Source organism: Saimiri boliviensis, chromosome 10 (genome assembly GCF_048565385.1).
Source record: "Saimiri boliviensis isolate mSaiBol1 chromosome 10, mSaiBol1.pri, whole genome shotgun sequence".
NCBI lineage: Eukaryota > Metazoa > Chordata > Mammalia > Primates > Cebidae > Saimiri > Saimiri boliviensis.
The window spans coordinates 30066800-30081795 of record NC_133458.1 but is presented as its reverse complement, the minus strand read 5'-3'; the positions used below and the strand labels follow the sequence as shown (position 1 = coordinate 30081795).

The window sequence follows — 14996 nt, the reverse complement described above, 5'->3', positions numbered from 1 at the left end:
CAATGGAGAAAGACAGTCTGTTCAACAAATAGCATGAGAATATTTTGCTGTTTATATGCAAAAATAAGAAAAATAACTTAGACATAGAGTCTATATCTTTAACAAAAATTAACTCAAAACAGACCATAAACCAAAATATAAAATGCAAAATTATAAAATTTCTAGAAGAAAACATGATAAAATCTAGGTGACCTTGGGCTTGACAACAAATTTTTTGATACAACATCAAAAGCATAATCCATGAAGGAAAAAATTGGTAAGTTGGATTTTATGAAAAAGTTCATTCCTTACCCAAATGACCACCCATGCACTGGGCTCAGCCAAATTCATCATCTCATGTGTCAATATTGTCTAAGAGACCTTGTTGCATTTGGAAAACCAAGAAGGAAGAGATCCAGGATCCCTGGCAATGTAGTATTCAAGAAATAGATAATCCCAGCAATAATCTATGTAGACAGTTTGGTGTATTTTAATCTTTTAGTTGGATGCAGATAAAAAATTTTACCCATTTAATCATCTTAATAAATTTCTGTCTCTCATCCTCTTTCTCATTACATATGCATTACTATCTATCTCTACTAGGGTATTTTGTGACTTCATTAGTAGTGTGCATTGATTTGAGCCTTAACAGGGGAAAAAGCTAAACAAAATTCATTATGTATATATTTGTACCGTGGAGAATACAGTATCATTATAAATATGTAATAACAGTATAAAACAAAAAGAGCTTTAGGCCAGAGAGATGAAGGCGGTGATATGGAGAACAGGGACACAGACGTTGTATAAACCATGGCTAAAGAGATAGTTAAGGCAGATATCTAGGCACGAAAAACCAGTTAGATCGCTTATAAATCAAATATATTTAACTATTAATATCTTGGTGGAAGGGGAAATGACCTTATATTTTGATTAGACATGGATACATATGAATGTGCAAACCAAGATATGTAGCAGGTATTATGTTAGATATCCTCCATTACTCTCCAGATATCACTTTCTACCTTGTGTTCAATCTGCGCCAGCAGTCTGGCCCTTCATAGTCTACATTAAGGATCCCTTCACTCCAGTTTCCCATGAAGGCCAAGTGGCAGGGAGAGCAGAAAACAGGAGGAGAGTGAAGCAAGAGTATTTATCTGCTAAACTCCCTCCCTGCTGTGCTGTGGTAGGTGATGGCTGGGTCCCTTCCCCAAGTTCCTAACAGATAGCCTCTCCCCAGCTGCCTTCAGCTCTTGCACCATCCCTGGTTAGCTTTCTTGGCCTTGCCCACATCTTTGAAACTGTTTATTTACCTCCATTTCTTACCTGTCTAGACTCTTACTGATAAGAGTATAAAACATGTACACACACACAGAATATAATATGTATTAATTTGCTGATGGGGGCTTTCAGTTTAATGCAAGAGATCTTACTTATGGAAAAGTAGTGTAAATAGGATGCACATGCCCTGTGGAGCCTACTCTGAATCCCAGAAGTTGGTTATGGCTTCTTCTTTGTTATCCTTGCCCTTTACACATAGCACATCATTATTGTGGAATTGTTGTGGGAAAGACCATAGACAAAGGGACCTCATTAGGGAAGTGTTTCATGAGGTAAGGGATCTGAGAAATAAAGGAATCCCTAAAGGTCTGGCAGTTGGAGTTTTATCAACTCAATCACCTACAGTTGGCTTCCACAGTTGTGCATAACCAAGACATAGCAAATACTGCACAATTCACTAAGGCCCCTCTTACCTTCAACACATCCATTTCCTTAGTCAGACAATGAGAGCAAGATAAACATCTGTAGATGTCCTACTATAGTTGAGAATACATGACAACAACACTGTTTATTAACAAGCCTAGAACTGCCTTCTTCCAAGTGGTATTCCCTGACAAAGACAAGTATACATTGTTTAAAAGAATATCATTTAATATCAAAACATCTGGGGTATAACCCCAACACAACACACCTTGAGACATCATATGTATATGCTTCTGTTTTTTTACAGTGCCAAAACCAAACTATTTTGAGAGAGGATTTACTTTTTTAAAGAATTCTCATGTCAGCTGGGCGTGGTGGCTCACGCCTCTAATCCCAGCACTTTGGGAGGGCAAGGTGGGTGGATCACAAGATCAGGAGATCGAGACCATCCTGGCCAACATGGTGAAACCCCATCTCCACTAAAATACAAAAATTAGCTGGGCGTGGTGGTGCGTGCCTGTAGTCCCAGCTACTCAGGAGGCTGAGGCAGGAGAATTGCTTGAACCCAGGAGGCAGAGGTTGCAGTGAGCCGAGATTGCACCACTGCACTCTGGCCTGGCACCTGGTGACAGAGAGAGACTCTGTCTCAAAAAAAAAAAAGAATTCTCATGTCAAAGCAAGCAAAGCAGGAATGGTTTTTTAACATCTAATTTCAAATAAGAACTGAATGTCTGTCTGCATAATTAAAGTGAGTCTCCAACCCCTGAAGTCAAAATATTAAATTCAGGGGTTTCATACAAATAGCAAACAGCAGTTCACCCAGATAACCTCCAAAGCTACCAGCTAATAGGCTATAACTGGCACTAACTCCTCTGTCACATATATGCATTTGGTGTTCTCATCTCTCCTCTGAATCACTAACTCCTGGCTCCTTTTGTGATTTGGAGGCATGTCCCTCCATCACGGCCTTTGCTCTGTCAGGTCTACCGTCATAGACCTTGGAGCCCATGGTTTCCATTCTCACTTCCTTGCCTCCTTTCATCTTTCCACCCAGGAATAATTTTTCTCCGATACAGTATCTTTATATCATCGTCCTCTCCACTATGTTCAAATGACTGAATGCACTCAGACCTGTTTTCTCATCTGTACAAATGATAACTAGAATGGGGATGAAAAAAAATCAAAGGTCTCTTTTAGCTGTGATCTCATTATTCCTCCACTAAACTCACTTGATGTCATGTAACAATCTTCTTTGGGGTTGGCCCCTTGGTGTCATCCACTCTTCACACATCCACCTAACAAAATTTACTGAGTGTCTACAATGGAAGAACATAGTGCTAGGTTCTAGAAATACAAGAAAACTATTCCTACCTTTGACATGCAACAGCAGTTATCATTTCTGAGCACTTCTACACAGGGTATTTCAGGAGGGCTCACTGCATCCTCACCATAACCTTATGACAGAAGCATTATTGATGACTCTACCTTATAGATGAGAAAACTGAAAAACAGAGGTCAATATGTGGCCCAAGTCACATAACCGGTAAGGTAACTGAGCCAAGAGTCATCGGTTCTAAATGATTGTGCCTCTTAATTACGGTGACGTGGTCTTAAAGACATGTATAAAATACGGAACAGGAAGAACTTAGCTTTGCTAAGGTTTCTAGGATGAAAGGCTACTTGAGCCCCAAGATGCTTTCCCCTCTACCAGTACCAATGTCATGCCCCATCTGGAGCGCTTATCAGTCTCAGCCAAATCATTTCCATCTCAAGCACTGTGCAGAAGACCAACACTCACCTTGAAAAAAACCATCTTCAATGAATGGACTGCCATCTGTGCTTTATTATTTTGTACATAAGATTGTTACTTTGTACATAACATTTGACATCATTTTTTTCTAACTTGTTCTCATGCCATGCTTAATCTCCCCAACCCATCTATCAAGAGCACCTCCAGCCAAGCCTGGTACAGTGCTTATCAAATAGCAAGCAAGGTTTGTTAATAAATCAAGTAATTCACTTTATGCAGCGAGTCAAATCCAAACCCTCCAGACAAGGTTGGTGACATTCACTCACCTTGACCTGGCACAGCCTCCCCCATCAATCCACCAGAGCTGAGCTGACAACAATTCTCCTCCAATCAGTTGTCCACACTCCTATCCCTGTGACTTTTATCTTGTATTAAATGAAAATATAAACACTGAGCCTCCAAAGCAGTGAAAGGAACTTTTATTTTCTCATGGTTTCCATTGCCCCGCATCTTCTATTGTATCATAAATCCAAAACTGCAATAAAAGTTGGAAGCTTCAGAAGTGTCTTTTACAGGAATTTGGATTGTAGTCCAACATCTACCCTCGTGTTCTCTTTCCAGTGTGGCAGTTCCTCCCTACCACCTAACAGAAGTATACACAGTATGCTAGGAAGACCTGCAGACCTAAGCAGGTTTGAGCTATTTTTCCATCACTCATCATTACAAATGTGTTTATGTTTTCACTGTAGAGTATTCTTAAACCCTGCTGCTGGTGATGCTTTCTGTAAACAACAGTAGTCCTCAAATGCCTTATTGTGAATGCAATGAGTCATCTCCAGTGCAGAGAAGTGGCTTTATTTAGGACTGGCCAGAGCGGGATGGGCATCATTACATTCAGTTTGATAGAGGATCTGCAGAATTCTGTCTCATTGCCCTGTACAGCATGTCCAGTTTCTTTTTCTTTCTTCTGATAGAACTGTTTGCCTAAATATTCAGCAGATATTCCCAAATTCATGTTTTACCTAAATTGTTTCTTAACTGGCTCAAATTAAGTGCATTATGCAAATCCTCCCTCAGTCTAGTCCGTGTGGTCCCACAATGACTGTTTGACATAAGAGGCACTAATGTTTAGTTAATATTTGCTGAACAATTAAAAAAGGAAAAAGGAGAAACAAGAAAGGTAAAGAAGTAAAACTGATAAATGTGGGTAAAAAGAAGTCAAGGTCAAAGACTGAATCTCTGTCTGGTTCATGAACCATGGAGCAGAGCCTTACAAGGTTAAAACTATTCTGTGACCCACCCCCGCCCCACCCACCAGGAGCCAATCATCTCCCTCAAATTTATGCTATTAGGAGAAACTTTTGAAAGAAAGCAACCAGCTTATAGCAACTCATCCATCCCCACTGCTAAAAAAAAATACAAGTCAACATATTTTGACCTCTGATGATATACCAGGAAAAGTAATATAACAGACATCTACTTCCATAACAAAGAATACTTCATAACAAAGAGCCACAAAAACCTCAGTAGCATTCAGCAATAAGCATGTATTGTTTATGCATGGGTCAGCTGAGGGTTGGCTAGATGGCTCTGCTAATCTTGGCCAGACTTGTTCACGTCTGCAGTCAGATGCAAGTTAGCCGATTATCAGCTGGCCTTGGCTGGGGCAGTTGGGATTCCTCTGCCCTGTTCAACATGTCCCTCATCCTCTAGCAGGGTATGCAGACATATTGGCATGGCAATGGAAAAGGAGCTTGCCACTGGAAATACACAAGGGCTCTTGAGGTCTAAGCTCAGAACTGGTATACCCTCATCTCTACCTCATTCTAGTAGCCAAAGCAAGCCACACAGAGCCCAGAAACAGAATTGTTAGTATGTCCTGCCCTCAGCGGAAATGAACTGTAAAGTTAAATGGCAAAGGGAGCAGTACAGGGAGAGATGGAGAATTAAGGCCAATGATGCCATCTACCCCAAGTATATTTACATAAAAATAAAAAGCACAGTATTATGAATTGCAAAGATGGAACCCACGCATATTTATAGATACTGAAGTAACCAAACTAAAAGAGGGTGCCTTTTTTCTAATAAATATCCAGCTCAGACATTATTTTTTGAACTCAGTTTTATTGTCATTATAATTAAATATTAGCTTGAGGTAAAAAAAAAATCATGCTGTGAATGAATTGATTTCTTTTCTCTATGGGTATTCTTTAGTCAAGTGGCCTGATAAAACATTTTTATGAGCTACTAAAAGCTTTGAACATTAATGTAAGTCTATAAAAATAGTACATTTTTCTAATTTTTAGAGAGAATTGAAATATCCTATCTGATATAACAAGGATTATGAACAGATTAAAAAAATTATTTCAGCATTTTTAATTTAATACTTTCAGTTAACAGGTTTGACAAAATGAAAAGTATTAGATTCTGATTCCTAGATTTGTATTTCTCATCTGATTCAATTATGTAAGTTTATATTTTAGAAATACCAACTCCTTTACATCAGGGCCAAGACTAAATAACTCTGCAATATCAGAAGCATCACATTGAAAGAATGCTGAAATGAAATAACATTTCATCTCTAAAAAATCAGAATCTCTATTTCTGGGTTCAATGCATTCGAGAGTTTAACTACCTACATTGTTTTTATCATATGAAAAAGGAGAGTGTTTTAATTTCACATCCCTTAACCTTCTAGCAATGAAATAGTTCCAGAGAATATAATGAATATAAAAGGGGTCAGTGTTCAAATTATATTCATTTATAGCTAATTGGAAAGTTTCTTTTGTTGCTAAAGACCAGGACCTTTTTGCCTGCCTATCTATCAGCTAGTGACTATCACTCTGATGCCTTAATCTTCGAGTGGACATTCTCTTCATTCAATGCAATTATGGTAACCTGAAAGGTAATATAGTCTCATAAGAGATATGCCATCATTACACAGATTTACGGTCAGAACCATATCCATAAAATTTAGATAATTGCTTGTGTACTGCCAGCCTATTTTACCTGTTAATATAAATAATATTTTCAACATTAGCTACCAAGAGGACAAATTTCTCATAACTGACTTTCTGCCTAATTCTGTCAGATAATCTCTGCTGCAATATGATGAAGAATATACTGTGAACAGTTTCTGACAAGCTTCGTTTTTCTAGGGTGTTTTGCTGAAGAGGCCCAATCTGTTGTTTATTTGGGGTTGCCACTGCATTAAATTGATTTAGGGGCACCATTTTCCATTCTTCTCTCTTCCATGCTCTGTTAACTTATGTCACATTTATTAAAACTCATGGTTTTGCATGTATGTTTCCATTTGTGGCAGCAAACTGATGAAACACGTTTTTCCCTTTTTTAAAAAAACGGTGTTTAACAACTGCTATTTCCTTAATGTATTGCTACCTCATAAGTAAACTCAACATGAAGAGATCTGCACAATAGTCTGATTAAGAAATTCTACCTGGGGCACAGAATATATGTGAAATACCTTTTCAAATAAAAACTAGGAGGAAGTAAATAGAACAAATGCATAAAAGAGGAACATATGTTTTGTGCTACCAAATTATGCATCATTATTTTGAATAGCTAACTAAAGTTTGTTATAGACACCAAAGCAATTTTAGTCTATTTGCAGTTTGTTGTTGTTGTTTAAAATTCCTCAGGCAGGGTTGTGAGCTCTAGGGAGCTGAACTCTAAAATCTGTTTCTGGGAGAAACTGCAATTTGTGGTCTCAGATTCTAGACTGTTCCAAAGAAAGCTCTCTGAGCTCTTGTGTGTTAATTTATGACATACCCGCTTTCACCCGATAGGTTTGTGCTTTTTATCACGAGTCTCAGGGAGCCCATCAGGTCTTACAAAGGAAAGAAGTCTGAGAGACATAAAAAATATATGACTCCAAGCCAGGGAGCACTTTATATTGTACATAGCAAAGGAACCCCTGGTACCACTGAACATGAAGGTCATGTTCTGCACAATTACAAGGACTGGGTGATCATCCTCATATGCTTCACTTTATTAAAACAAAATGTCTAATCATGCTTGAAGCTTCTGAAAACCTGGTGAAGAAGAGATGTCAAGCTGGAGCAAAGCCAGTCCACACTCCCACTTTCTGCATGCACAGTCTGCCCCACTCTGGCCAGACTGACCCATTTATCCCATTCCCCCAAAAGCACCTCACGTTTCCCACCTTCAGGCCTCTCCAAGCCTATATTTTACTCATCTCTTAAGGCCTAATTTCTCACTTTCTCAGAATACTCAAAATCCAAAGTCAGTGTGATCTCCACAGAGAATAGCTTTTAATTTCTCTACTGACTTATAGCTACCATATAGCTGCCACATGACGTAAGTTTTCACTGTTTCCCTAATAGATTACACATTACACATTTTCTAAGGATAAAACCATATTAGAATGCCCAATGCCCAATTATGCTTTTAAGTGGCTAACATTGAGCCTTACTCAATGTAAATGCATAACACAAATGTATTTTTATGCTTTTAATACATGTTGGTATTTTTAATACTTTTCTTCTCACCAAAAGAATACAGCATCATCATACATACAACCTTCAAACATATGTAAGAATATAAAAGCCATAACTCCCATCGATGTCCAGTCAAAGTGCTGGTCAGTGGAAGAGAGAGTTTATACCATTGACCCAAGCATATGTTTCAGGCTGTGGTGAAGTTTGAATTTTCGTATCATTTGCTGGAAGACCCAAATAGGTAAAAACCTACTTTTCTTTATTGGAGTGAATCCCCATGTAGGTAGTTCAACTCCACAGGACAAAACTTCAAAGTGAGTGTGAGGTGGGTTAATTCTCATATCAACTCTAATTTGCAGCAAGACTCCCAGGGCATTTCAAAAGGCTTTGAGTCTTGCTGAGGCTTCAAGAGTGAGGTAGCAGTTTCTCTTGAGCAACTGGTAATATTTTGAGTGAAGAATGGAGGCTATGGAACATATCCCAATAATCACCTTCTCAAATGTAATAGTCTTGCAAGTGGCAGGAAAAGATGGGGAAAAAAATACTGTTATAGTTTAGGAAGCTGCTTTCATAAGCTTCGGCATCTCTAAAAGTTAGATTCCAGTCCATCCAAAGAGCTCTTTCTGCAGTATCTGTTTTCAGGAAACATTTTCATCATTGATCCAAGCATCAGAAAACAAAAATAGACACAAAAATACAACATAAGATCCCAAGAGCATTAGCATTCAATCACTGTCATTACGTGAATTATACTTGAAGCATGAGCAAGACGCATGAGGCCCTATCTCAAAGATGAGCCACCCCACTGGTGATAGAGGGCACCCAGAGAGGAGCAAGACCTCGTTACCACGGGCTAATAACTAGCTTTTCTCTGCCTAAGCATCCTCAAGTATATAATGAAGCAGTAGAGGATAGAAAAACGTGAGCTTTAGAAGCCAAGGTGAAACATCTCTGACACTGACTTGCTGTATGACCTTGGACAACTTCATTAATCTCTCTTAGCTTTAGTTTCTTCATCTGTAAAATAAGAACAATGTTTGCAGGACTGCAGTGTAAATTAAATAAGCTAATACACAGATGGGAGTAAATGTTAGCTATTATCATCATTATGAGTATTCTTATTATAAGGGAGTCAGATTAAGTTATCTTCTAAATATCCATTCTACTTCCAAGGCTTATAAAATAATGGAATATTTTGAAGAAAGCCCCCACTCCACCTTTAACTTTAATAACCCTAAAGATCAATATGCTCCTTCTGTATCATAATCAAAGGACAAGGTACCTTGCTGATTCTGGGGCATATCTGTTCAAGCACCAAATATATTTTATTTTTAAAATTAAGAAAATAACACTTGGAAAATTGCCCCATTCCAACAAACTCTTAACATTTAATCCATAAGAAGTCATCTTAATTCTCATTTAACTAGCTTTTCTGATGGACTCATCATATGGGACATGGAAAATGTGAATACCAAGTAATGAGGCTGATTTTGGCAAGACATCAGGGAAATCAGCATAAATTGCTCCTTAGTCACACTTACATAGGAAAATCATTTTAAGAGATTTTATATCAAAAGGATTAATAAATACCAGTCAAGTCAAGTTTTCCCAGGGACCTCCAGGCCACAAGGTGTCTAAATCCCCCTTCCCCCACCCCAGATCCCAGGTGAAATATCAAGTAGAATATTAAAATGTCAAAATAAAGTTTCACTTTGACTTCTCTAGTTTTGTTAGGTTATTTATTGGGATCAAATAGTGATCTTCTTGTGGATCACTCCCATAGCAACTTGGTCCTTGCCCATTTCTCTTTGCCATCCTTCCCACAATGGGTGCTTTAACCTTCATTCCACTCACTGCACCCAAAAAATATGTACAAATGCTGTCAATTAAAAAATATTTTAAATTTTAAATGTACTATCTATTCTTTAAAATTAGTTTATCTTGTATTACTATTTTAATGTAGATATGGAGATGGAAAAACATACCTACATATGCTTACATCATGTTATTTCATATATAGTTTTCTTTATGAAACATGGGATCAGTTACTGAAAACAAGTAACTTTGTCATCTTCAAAAATTCCAGTCTAGGTATTATTGTCAATGAATACCTGGATGGGGGAAAATCTTAACTAGACATTAAGTTAAAAATTAGCTAATAATTATTGAGCTCAGAACGAACAAAACTAGTTAAGCCACACATCTTACATAATTCTACCCCTGTGAAGCCAGGCCCTTTTGGATTCAGCAATCCTAATTATTCATTTCAGACTTGTCGAATTACTTAAAATCCTCCAGGTGGCTAGTTCTATCCCCTCTGGACCTATGCACTTTCACCTCCCTCTCCTGTCAACTTAGAAGGGCCTTCCCCACCATCTTCCCAGGGACACTTCCTACTCCTCCTTCCAGACTTAACTCAGGTGACTCCTCTGGGCCTCCTTTATGAGCCTATCTGGAAAGATGAGGTGCTCTTCCCTCTGCTCCCACCAAACTCTGAGCGTCTCTCTTCATAGCATTCATGCCACTGTCTTTAGGCTATTTGTGTACTTGCCTATCCACCCCCTCTCTCAAAATGCCTGGTTTTTATCTTTGAAGGCATTTGTTTTTCCTTACACATCTTTGTCTTCCCCAGCACCCAAACAGAGCCTGGTATAAAATACCAGCACTTAATAAATGTTGAATAAATGAGTGGATGGAAAATAAAATACTTAAGGGACACTCATTTGCTAAGTCACTCTCTACGTTATTATAAATTTTGTTGTTGTTGTTGTTGAAACGGAGTCTCATTCTGTCACCAGGCTGGAGTGCAATGACACAATCTCAGCTCACTGCCTCCTGGGTTCAAGGATTCTCCTGCCCCAGCCTCCCGAGTAGCTGGGACTACAGGTGCACGCTACCATGCTCAGCTAATTTTCGTATTTTCAGTAGAGATGGAGTTTCACCATGTTGGCCAGGATGGTCTTGATCTTTTGACCTCATGATTCACCAGCCTCAGCCTCTCAAAGTGCTGGGATTACAGGCGTGAGCCACCTCGCCCAGACATAACTTCTTAATTAGTGGGGGATATATGAAATGACCTCACCTACAGTTATTAATGGCAAAATAAAAACATAATGAGCACTTTAATTTAATGGACTTTTATTAATTTACTTATGAAGAGATAATGTGACATTCAAATTTGGGGAGATTCCTATACCCTAATATGTACCATTATTGCATAATAGTTTTCAATCTTGATCTACATAGTCTTTGTATATCGACACATGCCCGGCCGGGCATGATAGTTCATGCCTGTAATCCCAGGACTTTGGGAGGTCAAGGCAGGGCAGATCACTTAAGGTCAGGAATTCAAGACCAGTCTAGCCAACATGGTGAAACCTCATCTCTACTAAAAATACAAAAATTAGTTGGGTGTGATGGGGCATGCCTGTAGTCCCAGCTACTGGGGAGGCTGAGGTGGGAGAAATCACTTGAACCCAGGAGACAGAGGTTGCAGTGAGCCAAGATCGCACCATGCACTCCAGCCTGGGCAACAGAGTGAGACTATCAAAAAAAGCAAAAACAAAAACAAAAAAAACCCACACATGCCTATAACCACCCAAGTATCCTTTACATATTATTCTGCATGTTTCCACATCGTTACATTTTTCAAAACTATCACCTCTAGTCTTGCCAAATAACCTGTTAATTTATCATAATTTGAACGCAATAAAGTGGAGCCTTGAGCAAGGCTGCCTGAATTTAAATCTGGGCTCTATCACTTTGCCAGTGTTTGATCTTGGACAAGTTACTTAACTTCTCTGTGCCTCAGTTTCCTCATCCTGTAACACAGAGATGATAATAAGAGTGTTGTCATATGGTTTTGGTGAAACTGAGTCAATACATTTAAAGTGATTATAAGAGGTGGTTTTTTTTTTTTTTTTTTTTTTTTTTTTTTTTTTTTTTTCCCCAGCCAAGCAGCAGCTTTATTAGTGGCCCTGGGTTCTCCCCATACCTTACAGCGTGCTTGGAAGCATTCCCGAGGGTTTCCATGGAATGCCTCCCCGCGCTCGGGACAACACCGTAGCATCAACACCGGGATGATATAAATAAAGCTTTGGTGTGTAGGTTTGCAGGAGAGAGTATAGGTTAACACACTGTGATACAAAAACTTCAGACACCACCAGCTCTCAATGTGAATTGGGTTTCTGGCCAAGGAGGTAACTTCTAAGTGACTGGACACTGGGCCTGGTGCCATGGCTACTCGGGGCCCTGGCAGCGGGAGAAGGGTGTCTAGGGCTGGGGCTCCGCGTGGCCCTGTCGCTTCGCCTTCATCTGCAGGTACCGCCCTTTGCCTTCCTCAAAGTGCTTCTTCTCGTCCTCGGTCTCGGGCACAAGCTGGGGCATGGGCAGCGACCTGCCCTCCTGGCTCAGCGACACGTAGGTGAAGAAGGCACTGGCAGCCCGGTATCGCTTCTGAGAGCTGTCCACAACAGGGTCGGCGTCCACCAAGACCTCGATCTCCATGGACTTATTGCTCGTGAAGGTCATTCGTCCCGAGATGGTGATGACGAAGCCTTTTCTGATCTTGTTGCGAAAATTAATGGCGTCCACGGAAGCTGTGACGACGTTGGTCTTGCAGTGGCGTGCAGCCACAATCCCAGCGACCTCGTCCATGAGCTTCATGGTCACGCCTCCATGCACAAAGCCGTGTAGGGTACAGTCTGAAGGCCCCACCAGGTGAATCCAGCTGGACTGGCTGTAGCTGACAGTGTTCGGCTCTGGGTTGAGGACTGGCTGGACGATGTCCCCGTTCCTCCACTTGGTCTCCATGCACTCTAGCTTCTGGGCTTCGTATCGCTTCCGGCCCTCCTACCCCTGCTCCTGCCGGGAATACACAACAGGAGGCACCTCGAGGACCTCGTCCACATTCTTCAGCGACAGGGGCACATACCAGAGGGTGGCCTTATTGATCAGCTTTTTGGCACCTGTGAGGATGTTTTCAGACAACACGTTGACCTTCACCTCCACCGAGTGCTTAGAGGTGTAGGTGATCTCCACGCTGACGTGGGCCACCTCCCCGATGCACATGGGTGACAGGAAGTCAGTGCGCTCAGCCCGAGCCAGCGCAGCCACACAGCGCTCCCCGTTCTGGCTGTTGCAATGCCGGGTGCTGATGATGGCACCCGCCTCCTGGATCATCTTCAGGATGGTTCCCCCCGTGGACATTGCCGGCCACGTTGGCGTCATCTGGCCGCACGATCCGGCAGATCTGGATGGCGGGCGTCTAGACGTCTGGGCCCAACATGCTGGCGGCTGCGGTAGCGGGTGGCTGCAGGAGGGCGCAGGTGTTTGAGACTGGGTCTCACTATGTTGCCCAGGCTGATCTCAAACTGGTTGGTCTCAAAATTCTGGGCTCAAGTAATCATCCTCCTAATTTTTTTTTTTTTTTGCTCTTTTTTCTCTTAAAAAAAAATACTATGAAAGTAACACATGCACATATTTAAAAACAAAATAGGGTCGGGCGCAGTGGCTCACACCTGTAATCCCAGCACTTTGGGAGGCTGAGGTGGGCGGATCACCTACAGTCGGGGGTTGGAGACCAGCCTAACCAACGTGGAGTAACCCCATCTCTTTTTCTTGGATTTTTGTTGTTTCTTCTGAGAGATTTCTTCAATTCAATCTTCCAATCCTTCCATTAAATTTTTAAAATTCTAGATACCCTATTTGTAAGCTGGAATTACAGAGAGGCCATCTGGAAGAGTTCTTGATACATGGTACATACACTATAACTATTAGCTATATAATAATTATTTTTATTGTAATTATGAATTCGTTAATACTGGTCTCAGTTGTTTCTAGATTATTTGCATCACAGTAGCATATTTAAGCATGTGGATTTGAGGAAGGTTATTTGAGTAGTTGATTGGTTATTTGGGTAGTTGGTTGGGTAGTGGGTAGTTGGTTGAGTAGTTTGTTGGCTTCAAATTCTCAAGATTTCCAACCCATTTCCAAATGGGTTTCTAATCTACTTTTTAAATGCTCACATATAAACATTGATTTTATATGTGTAAACTACTTTTTAAGAAGATGCTTCAAAAAATCTCAACCTACACAGATAGAGAATTGCCAAAGAAGTTGGAAGGGCCAAACATTTTAGTTTGTACTTGAAGCTTTTCATCTCAGAAGAGTTGCTAATTAGCTATCTCTACGCACATCCTAGCAAGAGGGAAAGGGTTGCGACCAAAGATACAATACTTTTTCCTAATCTGCTTGACAACTCAAAATCCATTGATTTGTATGTGTATTTTGCTTTGTTTGGTTGTGACTAAACAAAACCAGTTTCTTTCATCTCTTCCAATGAAAGGAAACGTGTCTGTCAGAAAAAGAAAAAAGGGGAAAACAGCCAAGGGAAAACATCCCTCAGAGAAAAGAGTGAACAATAAAAAGGTAAACAAACCACAGATTTCTCTGATATTACCCATTTATTTTTGAAAACAAAGTAACAAACACTGAGGGACCACCAAGTATGGATTTGGCATAAGGTAAAAGGGAGAACATTATTCTTCATTGTTCTTATTTCAGAGGCATCTCCTACTAAATGATTTGGGGCTCAGAAAGTGGACAAAGCAAACACTTACAGTCTATAAACTTACCTCCGCTGGGCGATAACACATGTAAACCCAGTGCCATTTCTTTAGCAAAAGTATTTGAAATCCAAACCCCAAATCATGTGCATACTGTATGTCTTTTGCTTTCTAGACGAGGAACAAAAAAAAAGCAGGGGTGGGGGGATCTTTTGGTTTATCTAGGCCTGATGAGATTGTCTTTGATTCTTGATTATCAAATAGCTCATTTGTTTAACCAACATTCATATTTGTTGTATTTTTATTGATATAATTATACAATTTGGGGAGTACATGTAATATTTTGATACATGTATACAGTGAATAACAATCAAATCATGGTAATTGGGATATCCGTCACCTCATTTATCTGTGTTGGAAACATTACAAATTTTCTCTATTAGCTATTTTGAAAGTGCAATGAATTGTTGTAAACTGTAATTTCCTTACTGTGCTATTGAATACCAGATACAGATCACAATA

At 40.0% G+C, this 14996-nt stretch overlaps 1 protein-coding gene and 1 pseudogene across 4 annotated transcripts in view; both read right to left on the bottom strand.

The window, feature by feature from the left end:
- The window catches only part of GRM8 (glutamate metabotropic receptor 8), a 799760-nt gene that overhangs the window by 734934 nt on the left and 49830 nt on the right, over nt 1-14996 (bottom strand). The window lies entirely within an intron of this gene.
- Nucleotides 4836-13301, bottom strand: LOC141580044 (cytosolic acyl coenzyme A thioester hydrolase pseudogene; annotated as a pseudogene).